This window comes from Lissotriton vulgaris, chromosome 7 (assembly GCF_964263255.1).
Source record: "Lissotriton vulgaris chromosome 7, aLisVul1.2, whole genome shotgun sequence".
NCBI lineage: Eukaryota > Metazoa > Chordata > Amphibia > Caudata > Salamandridae > Lissotriton > Lissotriton vulgaris.
The window spans coordinates 108,843,869-108,856,628 of record NC_141695.1 but is presented as its reverse complement, the minus strand read 5'-3'; the positions used below and the strand labels follow the sequence as shown (position 1 = coordinate 108,856,628).

Sequence of the window (12,760 nt, the reverse complement as noted above, 5' to 3'; positions counted from 1 at the left end):
AAGATGGTCTTTAACAGATAAAGACTGATTGGAGCTCAGTACTTTAGAGGACATTTGAATCAGTTTTCCCAGCATACTAAAGCCTTCTGACCCCTCCCGCTTGTTTTAGTAGCTTTCTGCGAAGTAAGGTAAGAGAGAGCAGCAGACTGGGATGTATGATGTTACAACGCATGCTTTTACCACGCAAGTATTACAACGAAAACCTTTACAACGCATTACACTTGGGGGTGCTGGATAGTGAATAGTTTAATTTAATATTCCAACTCCAGTCCCCGGGGACACTAGGGAAGTTGTTGGATAGTAAATTAAAACTATTCCTTATCCTAGAGCGCCCCCCAGTGTAATGCTTTGCAATGCTTTTCGTTGTAATACATGCGTTGTAACAGCACTGCGTGGTAAAAGTTGTGTTGTAAAGGTTGCATACCAGCAGACTGTCACCCCCTTTTTCCCCCTTTTTACCTCTTGCTCTCTCTTCAGTTTCTTACACTTGCGCTGGAGCCGTGACAGTAGTTTCCACCTTGAAGTCGGTGCTTCTCTGGCAGCAGGAGGTGAACTGGCAAGCACAAAAGGTAGTTGCTAGGGATGTCAAAATTGACTTTGTTAATGGGAATTAAACATAGGACTACAAAGGATACCTTGGGAGTGCTTGGCCACCAAAGCAGTCAGTCACAGATCGCGGAGTCACTAAATGCTGGGGAAAGTGGGTCCTTAGACGGAGCTCGCTTCGCAGTAGCAGCATGCGACCAGGAACAGGAGAACTGCCAAGGTTGCTGAAAATCAGTGGTGTGATAGCAGCTAAAGGGAAGCGGGTAAGCACCAGAGGTAGATGCCAAACATTGCTCTTCTAATGGCAATAAAATGCAGTGTTAGAGGAGCCACCTTGGCCATCCAAGTCACAGTCAGACCAGTCAAAACCTGGGGAAAGCAGGCTCTTATGAAGTGGTGGCTCTTCAGAAGCAGCCCAGCAACAGGATAAGCAGATCTGCTGTGCTTCTTGGAAATCAGTGGCTTAATGGAAACTGTAGGAATGCGGCTGCTAAGGATGCCAACTTTTGCCCCCGAGGTAATCGATGAATTAATACTACACTTATGAAATGCAAAGTCCACCATCCAATGCATTTCTGGGACAATAAACAATACTAATGCTGATACAAAACAACAGAAATAAGAGACCAGACTGAAGCAGAATAAAATGGTGTTAAGAGCTTTGCTGAAATACCTTGCTCCAAAATACCTTTCAAGCTCATAAAAAGGGTGTTGCATGAGTGCGGTTCAAGTATTATTAGTGATCTGTTTCCTATTCTAGATTCATAAAATCTTCAAATGACAAATATCAAAATACTTTTCATTTAAAGATTTACTTTAGGCCTATAATATGAAAAATACGTTGCCAGAAGCTGGACTTCCATATCATAAAAAAAGAATGCATCTGACAATGTCTTGAATTCAGTATGTTGTTCAGTTGATATCCAATGCAAGCTTCTACATTATCAGAGATAGAGACCCCTTTCCTGAGTCTAAAAATAACTTTTACTGTACAGTTTAGAATCTTTTACAATTGCTTCAGGGCCAAATCTGTTTTTTTTAGGCAGAAGAAAATACAGTCATCAGTTTTTGGATGAGTACAAGGTGATGATCATCAGTTTATGTAGATCTTTTGGAAGGAACTCAAGTATTTTTCAGACTCTTTAATTGGTAAAAACAGGAGGAAGTGAGTGTATTTATCTTATCATATGGTTCATGGATAATGCAGAGTCCAAGTAAATCTTTAGGGATGTCACCTTTTTAGGAGAGGGTGGCTGACCAAGTTCGATTGGCCAGAGATCAATGACCCAGCTTTTTGGGTATGAATTGACCAATAGAAGCTCAGCTTTTTAAGATATCAATTTAAGGAAATGTTGAGACATCTAAGTCTGAATAGCTAGCAGGCACTGTGACACCAGCTTTACCAGGCCTGTAGAGCCTTGCTCAAGCTAAATTATTACTTGTGGGCCATCTTCATAGGAATGCAGGAGATGTGGCCTATTGGCTAGAGCTATTCACTTTGAAACTGAGGAACCAGGCTCAAATCCCATTCTTGGCTCGCCATCCGGTGATTCTGGGCAAATCACTTAACCTCTCCATGCCTAAACAGAAACAAATTGGGTAACATCTGGATCTCATGTAAAATCACTGGTTCTCACGTAAAGTACTTTAATGCACTTAGGCCAAAGTAGAGATCTATAAAACTGAAAAAATAAGTAAAAAGAATGCTACAGTGATGGGCTCTAATCAGGTGTTAGAGTGGAAATGCGAACATTGAAAAAAATAGGTGACATGGCAAAGCGCTTTGGCACCCAACATGCAAAGATTTCTTCTTGCGAATGGGACTGACTCCCAAAATGACAAACAGCTCATCGAGTGAATTCTTGAAGGATTCAATAAGATGTGTGCGGTGATGGCAATATATTTCCCTTGATAGAAATGTACCAACACATTTTTGGCAGCAGATACTGTATCACATAAGCCTATGCAGGATAGGTATAACAGATTAAGCTCAATGGGATAGACCAGGTCTCTCTCCAAATGTCAAAGGTTTAGAATGTCAATATTAATGACCTGGCTCTGTGCTATGTGCATTCAAAAAGGCATACATGAAGAGCAAGTGATGTGTCACCAACAGCCCCTGCATACACCTGAAACTGAATTCTCACACTCAACAAGAGCTTCGTATCAAGTTTTTAAAGTGCTCTTTCGGCAGATCGATGACTTGTTGCACAGTATTCCTAATTGAATTTAAGAGAAGAAGATTAAAGATGAAATATCCTGGAGGTGGAGCTCCCAATTTCAGCTGGCTTATTTTACACAAATCCAAGGTCTTTGAGAAGCACAGTGCATGTTCCAAGCTTTTTTGGAGTTCAGGTAGACGCAGTCCAGGTCTGGGCCGTCACTTTGGACGAGGTTACTGGAGAAATAAACAGAGGTGAACTGTTTATTACTGGTATGCAAGTAAGTTTAATTAATGTAGAGGTTCACAGAACAATACGTACAGTACAATTTTTTTAAATTGATCACATTACCTACATTTGCAAATGAAAAAGCTAATTACAGTTTTGTGCACCTATTGGAGAATCGATTGAGAACTCGATAAACAGGTTTCCCAGGACACTCAATAGATATAGCCCTAATAATCCTTACTGTTTATGTTATGTTGATTTGTATAGTGCATAAATCATCCATGAGGGTATCTAGTCGCTTGTGTAGGTGTGTGGCCCCAAGGTGCTTATACGTACAGCCAGGTCTTCAGCTTCTTGTGGAACGCAAGAGGTGAAGAAGAGGCTCTGATGAGTTGACAGAGGTTGCTCCATGTCTTGGATGCGATGTACGAACATGAGCTACCTCCAGTTTTTCTTTTGCGGATGCAGGGAGTGTGTGCAAGTGAGAGTGAGGCAGAGCATAGGGTTGGAAAAAGTGTATGCATTCGGGTCCTGTGTTGTGTTGAGCTTTCTATGTGTGCTTGTGAATGGGGAGCAAGTGAAGCTTCCTGAAGTGTGGTGGGATATGGGTACAGAGTGGGAGTTAACTAGGACTCATGTGGTGGTCTAGAGTCTGTGTAGGTAATATTTAGAGATTAGGGCATGGAACTGTTGCTCTAGTCCGGCCTGGTGGTGATGAGTGCTTGTGTAAGAGTCTGTCTGGTGTTTTGAAGCACCCATTTGAAGATCTTTTGCAGCATCCATAAGATGTGGAAGCATGATTTGAGCTGTCATGTTGAGCTTGTCATCTAGAATGATCCCTGGATTTCCTGTGTGGCATGCTGGTGTGGGTGTTGGGCCTAGCTCCGATGGCCACCAAGTGGTATCCTAGAGGGAGCTCTGGTTGCTGAAGACCAGTACTTCATCTCGTCAGAGTTTAGCTTTAGGTAGTTAGCTCACATCCATTCTTCTACCATGGTCATGCCGTTGGTGAAGTTGTTTTTTTTAGTGGTTGTCTTGTCCGTCAGTGAGAGGATGAGTTGGGTGTCAAAGGCATAGGAGATGATAGTGATGTCTTGTGACCAAATAATGTTGGTAAGTTGTATCATGTATATGTTTCAAAAGAGTGGGGCTGAGTGACGATCCATGTGGGACTCCGCAAATCTATTTCTTCAGTTTCTGATATATTTTTCAAAAGGGTGGGGCTGAGAGACGATCTGTGTGGGGCTCCGCATATCTATTTCTTCAGTCTCTGATGTAAAGGGTGGCATCCTGACTGACCCTTTGGGTTCTTCCCATGAGAAAGGAACAGATCCATTTTAGAGCAGACCCTTGTCTACCAAACTTGTAGAGTCTTGTAATGAGGTTGCTGTGGGAGACAGTCTCCAAACCATAGGGAGGTTGTGCAGGATGATGGCCGCTCTTTCTCCTTGGTCCAAGATGACTCGAATGTCATCGCTAGCTGCAATTAGTGCTGTGGTTCTTTCTTAATCCTTATTGACTGTTGCCTAGAAGCCGCTGATGTTCTAGGTTGGTAGTGAGTTGCTTGTTGATGGGCTTCTCAATCACTTTGTCTGGATAGAGGAGCATAGCGATGAGTCAGAAGTTGTTCAGTTGATTCAGGTCGGCTGTGGGCTTCTTGAGGAAGAAATTGATTTCTGCAAGTTTCCATTCATCCAGGAAAGTGGAAGAGATAATTGAGGTTGTTTGCTAGTCACCTGCACAGTTGACAACTCAGAGAGTGGGCAATTACACGTTCTGGGTTCAAGAGTTATTTGCAAAAATGTGGGCGCCTACTTTAAACTGTTGTGTGGTTCCTAGGATGACCTAAACTGAGGCTTGGTGTGCAGACAAACTCTGGACACCCCCACAGGATGTGTCAGCCATTAGACCAGCTAGCTCCATGTTGCCCCTTCTATACCCCTGTACTCTACAATGGTGTGTGTAGTTTCTGGCAACCACCGAACATGACAAACCTGATGCCTCAGGTATCGTGGAAAACAATATGGTATCCTTTGCTCAGTCACTCCTGCTTGCTTTTTCTCAGAATATAAATCAATCAATCAGTACACATAGAATTAGGATTGGATTATTTATTGGTCAAGCATCAGTCTAGTGTGAAACACATTAGCTGCAACAATCAAAAGACAGGAGCAGACAAATGTGATCGCTAACACCAATATAGTAAATACATTTCTACCATAGTGCTAATAAGATAAGTAAAAAAATTATATAAAACAATAGCATTGGCGTACTCCTACTATGCGTAGCTGTTCTAAACGTACCCAGCCTAGATCTTTAGGTGAGGCATGTGTATGTAAGTGTTAGAATAGAGCCTAATGGAGCAGGGAATTCCCTGGTGAAGTTCTAACCCCTCTCCTGATGGTTCTAAATGAATGGTTCCGTCTCTGCGTCGAGGATGGCACCCCACAAGGGATGTCAGGTCTCTCTGCTTGTCGAGTGATCAGCCTGCAGAGTCTTGGTCCAGCCTGGAATGAATTCTCCTCTGTCTTTCTATGGGGGAGTGTGGGTCTTTTACACTAGAGAGGTCACTCCGGGGTTGTTCTAGAATCAATATGTTTTGAAAACATTCAAAATCCCTTGCTAATCCTTTTCTAAACAAAACACTCATTCTCAGCTGGCTGTTGGCATGGATGAAAAAAGTGGTGACCCTTATACAGAATAAATCTGCTGTGCCTGAGGTCATGTTTATGTACGTCATGTTCAAAGATTAAGATATGGTACCAAGAGCGTGTTGTCGAAGAGACAGAAGTAAGCTACTAGGTAAAAGGTCACCTGTATATAACTGTTTTGTTGTGTGGATGGGACCTAATGTATGCAATTGCTATGTACATGATTGGACCATCCTAAAGGACATGACTAAACCTGTTTTCAAGGGCAGGGGAACCCATAGGTATACAAGGGACCATGGGTAAGGAATGTTTATCAAGGAACAAGAGGTCCCTAGGTTTAAGAATGCATATAATACACATAGAAAATGAATATGTTCTATGTCAAAAACTCACAAGAAATAATATCTGAATATTTATTCAATCACATAATAGAAAAGAATGAAATAAAAGTGGGTAACAAAAAACAACATACACAGGAAAAATTACAAGGGAAGAACTGTAAAAACTCAGACATTTAAAGGGAAGTGACAATTAACAATGTTACAAAGACCATGCCACGATTTTTGGTACCAAAGATATTATATATTTAGGAATCAATAATGTGTGATAGTCATGAAACTATGTGTAGACGATATTTCGATCCCATTACACGATATACGGATCATCATCAGGACTTAGATTATGCCTAAGAGTATTTATTGTCATTAACACGGGAGAGAATGAACGAGCATTCTTCGCTTTTCAGTCTTTTTTAGATGCTAAAGCATGACACTGAACCTTGGTTTATTCCCATGCTATTGGCTGCTTGATATATCATTCCACCTTCCAGGAATACTTCCATTCGACTATTCTGCATCTTTGGCCAAGGAGTTGTAAAAGAGCGCAAGCAGAGTCTTGATGGTAATTCTGGTGACCCTCTTCCTACATGCTATTCTAAAGGCACTGAAAACTCTAATGACTAAAACAACGAAGTATTGATTGACTTAGTAAAGTGTGCAATTCTATTCTGGCAGAAAATAATTGCAATGGAAGTTAATTCTCCCCCGTGTCAATGACAATAGACACTCTCAGGCATAATCTAAGTCCTGATGATGATCCCTATATCGTGTAATGGGATTGAAACGTCATCGACACACAGTACCATGACTCCATGACTATTACACATTATTGATTCCTAAATATAATAGCATTGGTACCAAAAGTTGAGACAGCACCTTACTGTCTGGGACCAGGTGGGAAGTTAATTGGGTAAAAGTGGACCAGCAATGTCTTTAGAAACAATAGCAACGGATGGGGTCTGCTTTGGGAGTAATAAAACACCATGAAATCATGCACTTACACTTCATTTCTATAGGGTGATCCATCCACCCACCGCCATTCTTCGTGCCCTGTCGCCCTGACCTTCTTCAGTCCAATCCAGTAATCCCGACTAGAGTCTTTAAATCGAAAGCTGGTTTCCTGCAAAGAAAGTAAAAAGAATTGTGATGTTTTTGGCACATAAATAACTAAACTTTTTGACAAATGAGGAATATGTGCAAGACATGTTTGCAATCCATTCCAACTGACTGCAAAGCCTAATGCAGAGAATGGCATCACCTCCTATGGAGTGGCCCATCCAGATGAGGCATGCCCGCCCAAGTAAGGTTAGGGACTTTCAATGGTGCTGGACTCAACTGACTAATGCAAAAAGAACTATTGATGGACAGAATGCAGAACGATTTCATACATTCACCCCAGTACAGAGATCTGGGCCTAAATCCATAGTTTAGGAGGGGGGTGGGCGCACACTGCCTCACACTCCAGCACTCAGTTTGCCCCGATGCATCATAATAAATGCAGTGCATGATAACACTTTCATCGGTGTCAGGCTTCAGTTTTTCACCCTTGTTGGTGCAGCCAGTGCTGTGTATCTCTAGACACGTGTTTCAGGATACTTGTTCTTCTTCAGTAGAGAGCAACACTTTTTTAGGGGGTGCTGGAGATGCTGCCCAAAATCTTCTCAGGTCTCAGTACCACTCGCTGGGCATGGGTGCATCAACCAGAGCTCGTCAGCTCGTTAGCTCAAGTGAGCCTTATTAAATAGGAGGGGGGTGGGCACACACTGGCTCAAACTCCAGCATCAGTTTGTCCCGAAGCATCATAATAAATGCAGTGCATGGTAACACTTTCTTCGGTGTCAGGCTTCAGTTTTTCATCCTGGACACCAAAGAAAGTGGTATTATGCATTGCATTTATTATGATGCATCGGGGTAAACTGAGTGCTGGAGTTTGAGGCAGTGTGCGCCCACCCCCCTCCTATCTAAATCCATAGTTTGTTTGCTCACCATGCCATTCCAGTTTGGACCCAGCCATATTCAAATCAGTCATGACCTTGTGCCCAATAGGAACAGTCCAGCCCGAACTGCCAGGCCAGGTCATTCCTGGACTGGAAACAAGCATCCTAGGACCGGTTTCGGGGTTTCACCCCTCTTCAGCCAGGACAGCTTGATTCCAGTGGCATGGAGAGCACGGGACTCACGTCTAAGCATACCCGTTCCACTTGGGGTAAACTGAGTGCTGGAGTTTGAGGCAGTGTGCGCCCACCCCCCCTCCTATCTAAATCCATAGTTTGTTTGCTCACTATGCCATTCCAGTTTGGACCCAGACATATGCAAATCAGTCTTGACCCTGTGCCCAATGGGAACAGTCCAGCCCAAACTGCCAGGCCAGGTCCTCCTTGGACTGGAAAAAAGCCTCCTAGGACCGGTTTCGGGGTTTTACCGCTCTTCAGCCAAGATAGTTTGATTCCAGTGGCATGGAGAGCCTGGCATCTTCTCTGCATTACATGGTATCAGGTTCTCAGGGCACATATCCCAGTTGCCAGTCAGGGACAGTTACTCTCAGACGTGAGTCCCGTGCTCTCCATGCCACTGGAATCAAGCTGTCCTGGCTGAAGAGGGGTGAAACCCCGAAACCGGTCCTAGGATGCTTGTTTCCAGTCCAGGAATGACCTGGCCTGGCAGTTCGGGCTGGCCTGTTCCCATTGGGCACAAGGTCATGACTGATTTGAATATGGCTGGGTCCAAACTGGAATGGCATGGTGAGCAAACAAACTATGGATTTAGATAGGAGGGGGGTGGGCGCACACTGCCTCAAACTCCAGCACTCAGTTTACCCCGATGCATCATAATAAATGCAATGCATAATACCACTTTCTTCGGTGTCCAGGATGAAAAACTGAAGCCTGACACCGAAGAAAGTGTTACCATGCACTGCATTTATTATGATGCTTCGGGACAAACTGATGCTGGAGTTTGAGGCAGTGTGCGCCCACCCCCCTCCTATCTAAACCCATAGTTTGTTTGCTCACTATGCCAATCCAGTTTGGACCCAGACATAGGCAAATCAGTCTTGACCCTGTGCCCAATGGGAACAGTCCAGCCCAAACTGCCAGGCCAGGTCCTCCTTGGACTGGAAACAAGCCTCCTAGGACCGGTTTCGGGGTTTTACCGCTCTTCAGCCAAGATAGTTTGATTCCAGTGGCATGGAGAGCATGGCATCTTCTCTGCATTACATGGTATCAGGTTCTCAGGGCACATATCCCAGTTGCCAGTCAGGGACAGTTACTCTCAGTGGGTTTCAGTGTTTTTGAAATTCAGTACGAAGGGAGAGGTGGTCCACACCACAAAATCACTCTATGTTTTGGAGATGTTTTGTGCATGCATATGCTATATGTGATATATACACAATCCATTTTTTCTATAAAATAGTTACAAAACAGTTTTAGGTAATGTAAAATAAAGCTGGATGATACAGTTATAGCTTTATTCTGTGCTAAGAGCAGTGATATGCTAGGTGGTGAAGTGCGGACATTAATCACTACATATTTAGCAACTCTGTTCTCTGTAGTCAATCCATAAATGTGATGTGTTCTTCTCCCATAATATATCTTAGTCTGTAGATTTTGTCTGTTGTTACTATCAGCAGTGTCAGGTCAAGAGAGGTATCTACCATTTTCATGCACCTTTTTCAGGCATCCTGTCCATGACCAGAACCCCAGGGCCAGTCGCTTTGACTTCCATTCGTAAACCGCTTGGGACGCTTTTACATAATATTCTACTCAGTACGTGTCTGAAAAATAGTGTCACAGTTAGCTTTACATCACATATATTCAAATAATTCTTATTTACTAAACTTTGATAATGTACCTTAAAATCAGTCTTTAGGTCTTTGCTATAACAGTATAGAAGGTTGGACCACAGCATTCTTGAAATCTCATTTCTGTCCTTTACGAAGAAACTATTTGCAAACTAATGTGGCCTAATCTCAAAAAATGGTCTTCTCCACAGTACAGAGAACTAGCACATGCTCATATGCTACCAGCAAATACTGAAAGATTATGGGATCAGTACATTTTTTTTAATTTCAAAACAAAAACATGATTTCAAGCCCAATGTCTATGAACAGAGACTGTGTTCAGTTGAATCTGTTGGAATGATCGTCATTCATTTGGACATGAGTACCTTTATCCCACAATTGGCCATATTTGGAAGGAAGCGAGCATCAGAACACACCCATGAGTGTTGTCAGAGATGAAGGGCCAGGAAATGAGTACCACACAACACTGCTCTGTCAAGGTTCATAATGGACTGTTCTTCTGATTCCAAAGATGTCTGAGGGTTGTTGCAGTCCTTTAGTTTTATTTGATTTCAGTAGAACTTACTGCAGCTGTGTTCAGAGGCTAGGACCGGATGTTGAGGGAACTTTGAAGTCCCTGAGGCTCATATCAGGAGGCCATCAGACTAGCCTTTGGAGTCACTCTGGGCTTCAAGTTGAAGTTGCAGGTCCAGTTCCTCTTCCCCAGGCAAACGATCAGGAGGCAGCAGGTCAACACAGCAGGCCAGCAGTTCATTCAGGTCAGCCATCCACCAGAGTGGCAGTCCTTGTAGCAGCATGGCAGTCCTTCTTCCTGGCAGAGTATCCTCAGGTCCAAAAGTTTACTGAAGAGTTGGTGTCTGAGGTCCAGTATTTATACACATTTGTGATTTTGAAGTAGGGAGAAGATTTTAGAAGCATGCCTATCAAGTCATTTACGCACAAGAAGGGGTGGAGAGACTCAAATACACATATAACACCACAAAACAGAAAACAATACATCTGTTTTGAAAAACTGCCCTCACTCACACACCAAAGTGTGTGACAGGCTTCATCATCAGGTCTGCTTACAAAACGCCCTGGTGTAGCCACACTCAGGATGGAGCATAAGGGACGAGGTAAAAATAAAAGACCATAAGACACAATACAAAAACAAACCCAACATATATACAGTGATTGATAAGTGAGTGTCACCCTGTGACTGGTACTAGTGATACGACAAAGTGCAGTTAATAGGGAAGTGCTTGAAAACTGGTTTGAGGATACCATTTGAACCTTTATTCGTGGGTTCCACAACCAGGATTAAAAAGAAATAGAATGGGTAGTGTTTAAAGGAGAAGATTTAAGTTCTCAAAACACCCCTCCTGGTACTGCTTGTGCCAACTTGTTTCGACCGACTTACTGCGCCACAAAAGGTCACCCCGGTCTTCTTCAGGACGTATGTCGTTCCCAGTCCTGATAATGGCCAAACCGCAGTTCGGTCAAAGTGCCAAAATAAACTGATCACACAAGATTTCAACTAAATCATCACTTGTGGAGGAGATTCCCAACAACACGGTAAACAAATACGAGTTTATTATAATTATAAGCTCGAAAAGGCGCCCAGCAGAGCGGTGTCCCAAGAACACAACTGTTCTGGAGGGATAACCTCACAGCGCAGTCCGGAAACAGGCAGTTTTTCTGTTTTGTGGTGTTATATTTGTATTTGATTCTCTCCACCCCTTCTTGTGTGTATACGTTGCTTAGGGGGTTCGGGTGGTGGAGTTGTATATACAGTTGACCCTCTCCCCTTCTTTGTGGATAGTGATGCCTATCAAGTCCCCAGGCATCACGATGCCCCTTGTCCTGGCTCAAGACTAACTGCAGGGGTATGCAGCGCTTTGTCTGGAGGTGGGACACAGTGTATTCAAGAGAAAGCGGGTTTCTGCCCAGCTCCACCCTCCCATCCTACCAGTGATCACCTTTTCAGGTACAACTTAGCTCCCTATTGAGTGTGGCAGTCTAGGAGGAATACACAAAAGCCTAGCTGTCAGCTACACTCACTCATGTGACCAGAGACAGACTAAAAATGGCTAAAGCTTTTAGAAAGTTTCCATTTTCAAAAGTGTAATATAAAATCCAACATCACCACAAGTTAGGATTTTAAATTAAGATTCCAGAGACTTCAAACTTCTACTGGATGGATACTCTCATTTCAAAATGACCCTTATAAAATGTAATAAGGTACCTTCAATTTTATCTTATGGGAGAGGTAGGCCTTGCAGTAGTGAAAAACAAATTTAGGAGTTCTTTTCAATACCAGGCCATGTAACACTTAAAAGCACATGTACTACTTTTTAAATACATTGCACCCAGATATCTGAGATTCCCATGGCCTTCCAAAGGGGTGGCATATGTATTAAAAAAGAAGGTTTGAGCCAAGCAAAATGTTTACTTTGCCAGGTCAAAATGGTAGTTTAAAAACTGCACACGCTGCAGCAATGATTGTGCCACCAGCTCAAGTTGTCCTTTAAACATGTCTCAGGCTTGTTATAGCAGGGCAACTTAAGCAGATGGCACAATCAGTGCTGCAGACCCACTAGCAGTATTTCATTTACATTTAAATTTACATTTTACAGGCCCTAGGCACATGTAGTGCCACTTTACTAAGAACTTACAAGTAAATTAAATACACTAATTGGGGATAGGCCAATGTTAATATGTTTTAAGCAGGGAGCACACGCACTTTAACACTGGTTAGCAGTGGTGAAGTGCATAGAGTTCTAAAGCCAATAAAAAAAGAATACAGAAAACAATATGAGGAGGAAGGTAAATAGTTTGGGGGCTGACCCTGCAGAAAGGGCCAAATCGAATAGAACAAAGGAGTCCTGTTCATTGCTAAAATCCTGGTCCTATTGACTTTTTCTACAATCACAAATAGATAGCATGTATGCATGCCAGTATGTATTGTTATAGTGGAAACCCAGTCAAAAGGCAGCAGAGCACTGTACAGAAAAGGTTCAAAGACCAGTATACAGCCAATATGTGATACAGTCACGA

At 42.9% G+C, this 12,760-nt stretch overlaps 1 pseudogene; it reads right to left on the bottom strand.

Moving 5' to 3' along the window:
- Positions 1-2,826: 2,826 nt before the first annotated feature.
- LOC147700927 (C-type lectin domain family 2 member L-like) overlaps positions 2,827-12,760 on the bottom strand; it is a 95,855-nt pseudogene continuing 85,921 nt past the window's right edge.